The sequence below is a fragment of the Melospiza melodia genome, chromosome 6 (genome assembly GCF_035770615.1).
Source record: "Melospiza melodia melodia isolate bMelMel2 chromosome 6, bMelMel2.pri, whole genome shotgun sequence".
In the NCBI taxonomy this organism is placed as follows: Eukaryota; Metazoa; Chordata; class Aves; order Passeriformes; family Passerellidae; genus Melospiza; species Melospiza melodia.
In genome coordinates, this window is record NC_086199.1 from 47078274 (window position 1) to 47085490 (window position 7217).

Below are 7217 nucleotides of genomic sequence, written 5' to 3' on the forward strand. Positions count from 1 at the left end.
ACAGTGAACACAAAATCAAAGTTTATATACTGGATATTCCACTGTCATGAAAGAACATATTTTAAAGTACATTAATCAGATTTCATTTAGAAGATCCTGTTTTTTTCACATACCACAATCTCCAATGTTGCAATATCATTACTACCCTGCACTCCAAAAATTTATGCATCTCCTCAGCTCCCTACCTCACCATGTCTCAACTGCACAGGCTCCAGAAGTCTCCTACAGGTTTCTTCACCAAAATCATCTTCCAGACAACTTGTAGGGAGTTTAATTTAACAAAGTAAAATTTTGGGAGTATCATTTGTTGCTTTTGTTTGTTTCATTGCAGCAGGCAATGATGCAGGGGACTGTCACTGTCATATTTTCTGGAAAAATCCCTTCACCAGGATTTCTTCTCCAGGGAAGCTGAGAAGCCTCAGAGAAAAATGAAAACAATTATTATCTGATTGCTTCTCCTGTGTTTTGCTGCTTTGAAATGTGGTTTGGAGATTGTTTACCCAACATGTGAGTTGTTTTAACTTAATGACCAATCACAGCCAGCTGTGTTGGGACTCTGGAAGAGGTCACAAGTTTTTAATTAGTATTTTGTTAAGCCTTCTGTAAGGATCCTTTCTCTATTCTTTAGTATACCATTCTTTAATATAATATATTAATATATTATATTATAATATGTTATACTTTAATATAATAGACATAATATCCATCATATCATATCATATCCATTATATCATATCATATGTAATACCATAAAATAATAAATTAAGCTTCTGAGAACATGGAGTCAGATTCATCATTTCCTTCCGAAAATACCACAGGGGACCAGATGCACCACCCACACTGGCCATTGCTCTATGACCCATTTTGGTCCTGCTCAAGTCACACTGGAAACTCCTCAAGGACTCAGGATACTCTGTCCTACCCAAAACCCACACAGCCACATAGACAAAATTTGTCTTTCTAACTTCTGAGACAGCTTCTCAGTTTTCTCCACCTGACTGAGAGTTAAATTAACTATGAGACACTAAAAATGAAATCTGACAGACAGGGATAACTTATGTCTGGGAGGAACTGGAACCCAAACAAATAGAAACTGAATTTTGATTGGCCAGTAGCATCGCTTACCAAAAAACACAACATGCATTAGTTGATTCTCAGTAGATTGCTGGAACATTAGCTTACAAATCGCAACAATAAACCTCCTTGATTTTCACAGCAGCTTTAGATTTTGTTCTTTGCTTGTTTTTAATCAAAGTGGGGTTCAGTCTGGGATTGTAAGGGAAGAATGCCCACAGGTAAGGCTCAGAATGAAGCTGTGACAGTGACTGGAACAGACACAGCAGGTGCTAGAGGAGCCACGGGCTGCAGAGACACAGGTTGGACACGTGGCTCTGTGAAGCTGCAGACCCCACACAGCAATGCCCCCAGAAGAGCAGTGGCACACCCTGGAAAATCCACACACCTCTGGAATCACCTGCCTTTCTCAAAGAGCACTGCTGCACCCTGAGCATGCCAATCAGGGCTGAAGTTAGGTGAGATGAGAGCCAACCCAAGTAACTTTAATTTTCCCTTTGCCTCCCATTAGTTGAGAGAAATTTTAGCAAAGGCTTATCAGATTTACACTGTTGAGCAACTTCTCAAAACCCACTTAAGACACATACCATAACTTAGTACCTGGGGAAAAAACAGCTTTTAAAGGCACTCTTGCAAGTACAGAGCACTGGAACCAGTGATGTTACAAATCAAGCTACATTTGAAATCTGTGAGAGGCCCTCAATCCGACTCTCCCTTTTCCAGCAGGAGGGAGAACTCGTTTATCCAGAAAACTGGATTACAAACTCTGCCTCAAGCTGCTGTGAGTCAAGCTTTTATATTAGACTGTTGTTTTTTTGTCTTATGGTTTTTGCTTTTGATTCCCCTAAAAAAAAACTACGGAGGGAATTTGGTGTTGACTTAAAGTGCAGAAAAGTAATCTACAAGTTATCTTTTGTAACTGGGAATAGAAAGGAAAACTTTAAATACTAATTTTTCTGTACATGGCATTTATTTGTGTGGTACTGCACACACATAATTAGTTATAATTTACTTTACTGCCAAGGTTTTTCTGAGGCTGTGTTTTTGAAAGAGCAATCACTTCTGGCTTTTAATGTTAGTTCCAGACATTGTTTGAACTTGGTTTATGCTCTACCAGTAAGTCTTTAGTATATTATTTTTAAAAGTTCACATTTCCAATTGGATTTAGTTGCCTAGCAGAGCGTGCCTTTAATCATAACCAACAACAACAGCATGGCAGCAAAGTAAGAAACAAAATTAAACCAAAGTCATGGAAAACACATCGTGATCTGGTTCCTAGATACTATTTAATTGCATTTGCTCGAGACAGTTCCTTTCACAGAGATGTGTCACTGGAGCAGTCAAGCACTCCTTCACATGCCAGCCACTACTAAAAAGCCAGATTGCTTCAGACAACTGAAACAATTGTTTGAAAACAATGGAATTCAATGAAAAACAAAGAAATCTCCCCTCACTCGGCTGCACAGGGCAACCCAGGCTCCCACACCCTGGAAAAGCACACATGTGCTTTGCACCTGGCAAGCCAAAGGGCCATTTATGAAAGCCAGCACCTTTCAGACATGCCATAACTTTGGCAGAGAGAAGTTACTTAACATGTCCTTGATCTAGCAAAGATTCAGATATATAACTCGTGAAATTTAAATCAAGTTCTTTGATTTGATTACAAGGCAGCATTTTTCACCCATTATATATTGTCTCAACGTTAATTAAAGAGCACACTGTGTAATTTTATTAACTACACCTAGACAAGAATTATTTTTTGAGAACACGATAATTCAATTTACTTTGCTTTTGTGTTAAGAAACTGAAGCAATACTAAAACTTAGCCCAATGTTTTTCATACATTTAAATATACACATATATTAAGACTATGAGTGAAGTATGTATGAAATCTTTATGCAAATAAAAAAGTAATTTCATATATGTTTCTACTCATGAACAAGTCCCAAGATAAAACAGAACAAAAATGCTTCAGAGAATTAAGCAGAAAGGAGAAAACAAAGCAATCCCCAGACAAGCTTTGTAGATCATATCAGCAGCTTCTGAGGTGTGTCTTTTGCTTCCCAGTGATTTGGTCTAGAAATTCTAGACTGTACGAAATCCTTTTCGTACACGACGTGCACAAAATTTACAATTGAAATTGTGGAAAGCTAAAAGCAAACAGTAGCACAGTGTTGCAATACTTGTGAAGTCAAAATGCCAATTCAATGTTTCTCTTCCCAGCCAGCCTCCCTGTGGAGCACACAGGAAACACAAGCAGTGCAGAAATGAGAGTTACCATCCACACATCCATGTCCTGCCAACCAGCTGCGTGCAGCGAAAGCTTAACTCAGATACCAAGGGACACAGGTGTAAAAGCAATCAGGGATTTAGCATCAGTAGAGGATCAGCATTTTCATAAGCAGCATCATTTTCCCACCTCAGGTATTTCCACTGAAATATCACTTCCCTGAAATAAATATCACTCAAACTGCATCCAAACCCATTCTAAAACTTCCCACAGACAGCCAAAGGCTAAAATATTGTCCACTCAGCATTTAACACACAATTAAAAAAAAATCATAAATATGATTCAAAGATTTTTCACAGACCTTCTGAAAAAAACAAAAAAAAAACAAAAAAAACCAAACAACCAAAACAGAACAGTATCTCTCAATAGCCACCTTGTATTTTCATTCATTTCATCCATGGTACTCAGGTGAGAGAATAAATTACCTTGAGCTGTTGAACCCTTCTGCTGAAAGTATTTTATTTTGCATGTGTAAGTAAAAGTTCTTGGATCAGAGACTGAAACTCACATATCTTATTTTCTAGGCCACTGGCTCTGGAATTATTGTTATTTGTAAGCTATTTCAGAAAAACCACAACCATTGCAAGAGGAATGTCAAAAGTTTCAAGAGGAGAGATGTTAAATTCTGTAAATCTATTGACAAGGACAGTAAACGAACAACAAATCACTGGTCCAACTTAACTAGGCATGAAGCAGATGAACATTTTAAGTGACTGTACCAACCATTTAAACTGCTTTACAAGATGATTATGCTTTAAAAGTCGCAAAGGCTTAAAGGTAATAGGCAATGACACTTTTCAATAATTTTAAAAGGCACAAAGTTAAAGCTCATTGTCCTTAATCCTGTTTAAGCATTTTAATCCTGAAATCTTACACCTCTGAAGCAGTCTTAGAAGAACCCTAACAATTTCATGTCAGAGCAACACACCCACACCACCTGAAATAACAAAAAAGGAGATTTTTTTTTTTCAAAGACCTGTTTGTGTTGGAATCTTGTGAAATATAATCAGCACATCCACTTCACTCAGGAAATTGCATAAAATATTTTCAATTTTTAAAGCTGGAAGCAAAAACGGTTCCCTGGTCAGCATTTAAGCATGGACTGTACAAATAAATCAATAATAACATCAGCCTAAAAAACTCAGTTAAGAAAAAAAAAAAAGAAAAAAAAAAGAGAAAAATATCAGCAACAGTACCTAAACCCTAGAGTTTCTTCAAATTACATTCTCTGTAACATTTTGTATTAGTAGCTGATTAAACCAGTATGAAAATACATTCCTTGCTAAATTCATTTGGGTTATATTACCCACTTTCTCTCCACCAAGAACGTTGTTAGTTTTACCCTCCCATTTTCCTTCCTGAGAAGTAGAAGAATTTGGATATGAAACAGAACTAAGGTCTGAAAGCCACGTGTGAGTTTGAAGTAGGTACAAGGAAGTTCCACACAGGTCATGTCGGCTGCAATGGGCCGGAACATCACAAACAAGAAGCAGCCACAAACTTCAGTGTTCATTCCTGGATCAGTGCAGCAGCTTTGGCCCTTTATTAATAAACATCCCTGTCCAGATTCTGCTGCTGAGGGCACCTCAAGCTGCTGCCATGCACATTTGGCTTGAGACACCTGTGACAAACTGTGCACATATAGAGTGGCATAGGAGAAAGTGCTGGATGGGCACAGGAACTCACTTTTCCCAGTGCAAGACTGCACAAACTTTGATATTATGTGAAATAAATAATATTTATTTCAGCAGAGGCATCATATTGTGCCCAGTCACAGCTGCAGCCTCACCTGCCATCCATCCACCTTTCATCTTTGTTCCCTGCATCCTGGCATGGAAATTGGTTTTGCAATTTTGTTATCAGCACCTTTCTAGCCAGCAAAGCAAGGCACAACACTGTGAGATTGCTGTGGGGAAATGAACTCCAGCTCAGCCAGACCCCAGACACATCCTATAGATCTGCCCGGCCTCCCTCAGTGCACTGTGAGCTGTGCTCAGCCTGGCACAGATATCCCAACAGAGAGAGAAATCCCTTCTGAGCAGAGGAAATCAAACCATTGCTACCAACCCTTTAAACCAGTTGCTCCAGTGTCATGATTTTATCTTCTAACATCTGAGAAAGAATGGTATAAGTTATTTACCACAACAGCATAAAATTATAGCCTTCTGTGGCACACAATCTGAAATTATGCTGCAAGGCTAGCCCATTTTATTGTGCAGTTGATATCTTGTTGGAAAAAAATCCAAACATCATTTCTCTTCTTAAGTAAAATCATTATGTAGATTAAACTTAGGCCAATATGTGCATTCAGCAGCTATCTTGCCTTAACCTTGTGCTGTAACTTAGTTAGGACAGAAATGTCTTTACGATGCTATGGATAAGCTGCAGCAAGGGCCTCATTCTATTTTAGGGTCTCTAAGTCCACTAGTTAATTTTATTTCACTACAAGCAAATAAATCCAAAAAGAAATACAAAGCCATCAGCATACACTCAGATAATCATGTCAAAACACATTCAGAGAACGTGTCAGAGCAGAGAAAACAGTAAAATAGTATATGACTCTTCAACTAAATCAGTCCAAAAAAATCTCTGCAAGCTAATCCAAAATTAATCATTTGCATTACAATAAAATACTGTGCCTTTATCTTAAACACTCACAAGCTTCACACAGCTTACCCAATATTGGGGCAAAGACAATGCCATGAGGACACCAAAGGAGGCTTCAAGCACCTGCTGCTCCTTATTGCTCTTCAGCCCAGCCTTTTATGCCCTCCTGTTGATGCCCTGCCCCTGTGTGCCCTCTGCTCCCTGTGTGATTGCTCAGCACCCCTGGGTTGAGCAATGGCTCCTCACCTTCAATAGCATTCACCTGTCCTGCACAGCTGGAGACAATTGGGGATCAGCCACAGCCCCACTCCCAACCACCACAAACTCTGTGCCCACAACATTTCCCCCCCTTTTTTCGTTCTTTTAAATAAATGCCATGTCTGCCATCCTTCTAGAGGGCCCTTGAAGAAGAAATAGCAAATATGGTACAAGTATCCTTTGTGGAGCCTCCACTGACTCTGGACTCTGTCCTGACCTTGGTTCAATCCCCAAACTCACATTTCATATCATCAAAATCCTCATATCTACACTTCTACAATACTGACAATATCAGTAGCAGCACAAGTTTATAAAGCAACACACAAGAATTACAGAATTACAGAATTCCATCCACAGCCACACAACTTCATAAATTAACACACAAGAATAAGACAGAATCTGCATGTTCCCATCCTAAGAACTGCAATCCACAAGCACAGTACACAGATTTTACCAGCAAATGAACATGTGGCACTGAACAACACTCTGCCTCTAGCTCCTACTGCTGCTCTAACTTCTCTTGCTCCTTCACAGCTTTTGTTGCATTAGATGGTCTGAAGTTGTCAGGACCCAGGACATTCCTCTGGCTGCCCTGGGTGATTGGAGACACTGGCAAGGGGCTCAGAGACCTTGGCACAGAGCCACAAACACCTGTGCCTTTGATTTTAGCCCCTGGAAACAATTACCAACCTTGTGTGACGAGTTACAGGCCACAAGGGTTTGAATAGAATGATAGTGAATTTGTCACAGGGTAAAAAGTAGAATTTTGGGGATTTAGAACGGGGGTTCAAGAGGCAAGATGGAGGAATCTGGGCATGTCCTGCCTTTCTCCTTCTTGTCCTCCATCTTCTGCTGTGGTGGTGACACTTTTGGATTGGTTTAGAGTAGAGACAGACTGTCTAACACAGGTGATAGGTATTGGAAAACTATTGTAAATAAAGTACATGCAGTTCTTAGTATCAAAAAATAACACCACCCCAAGGGCAGG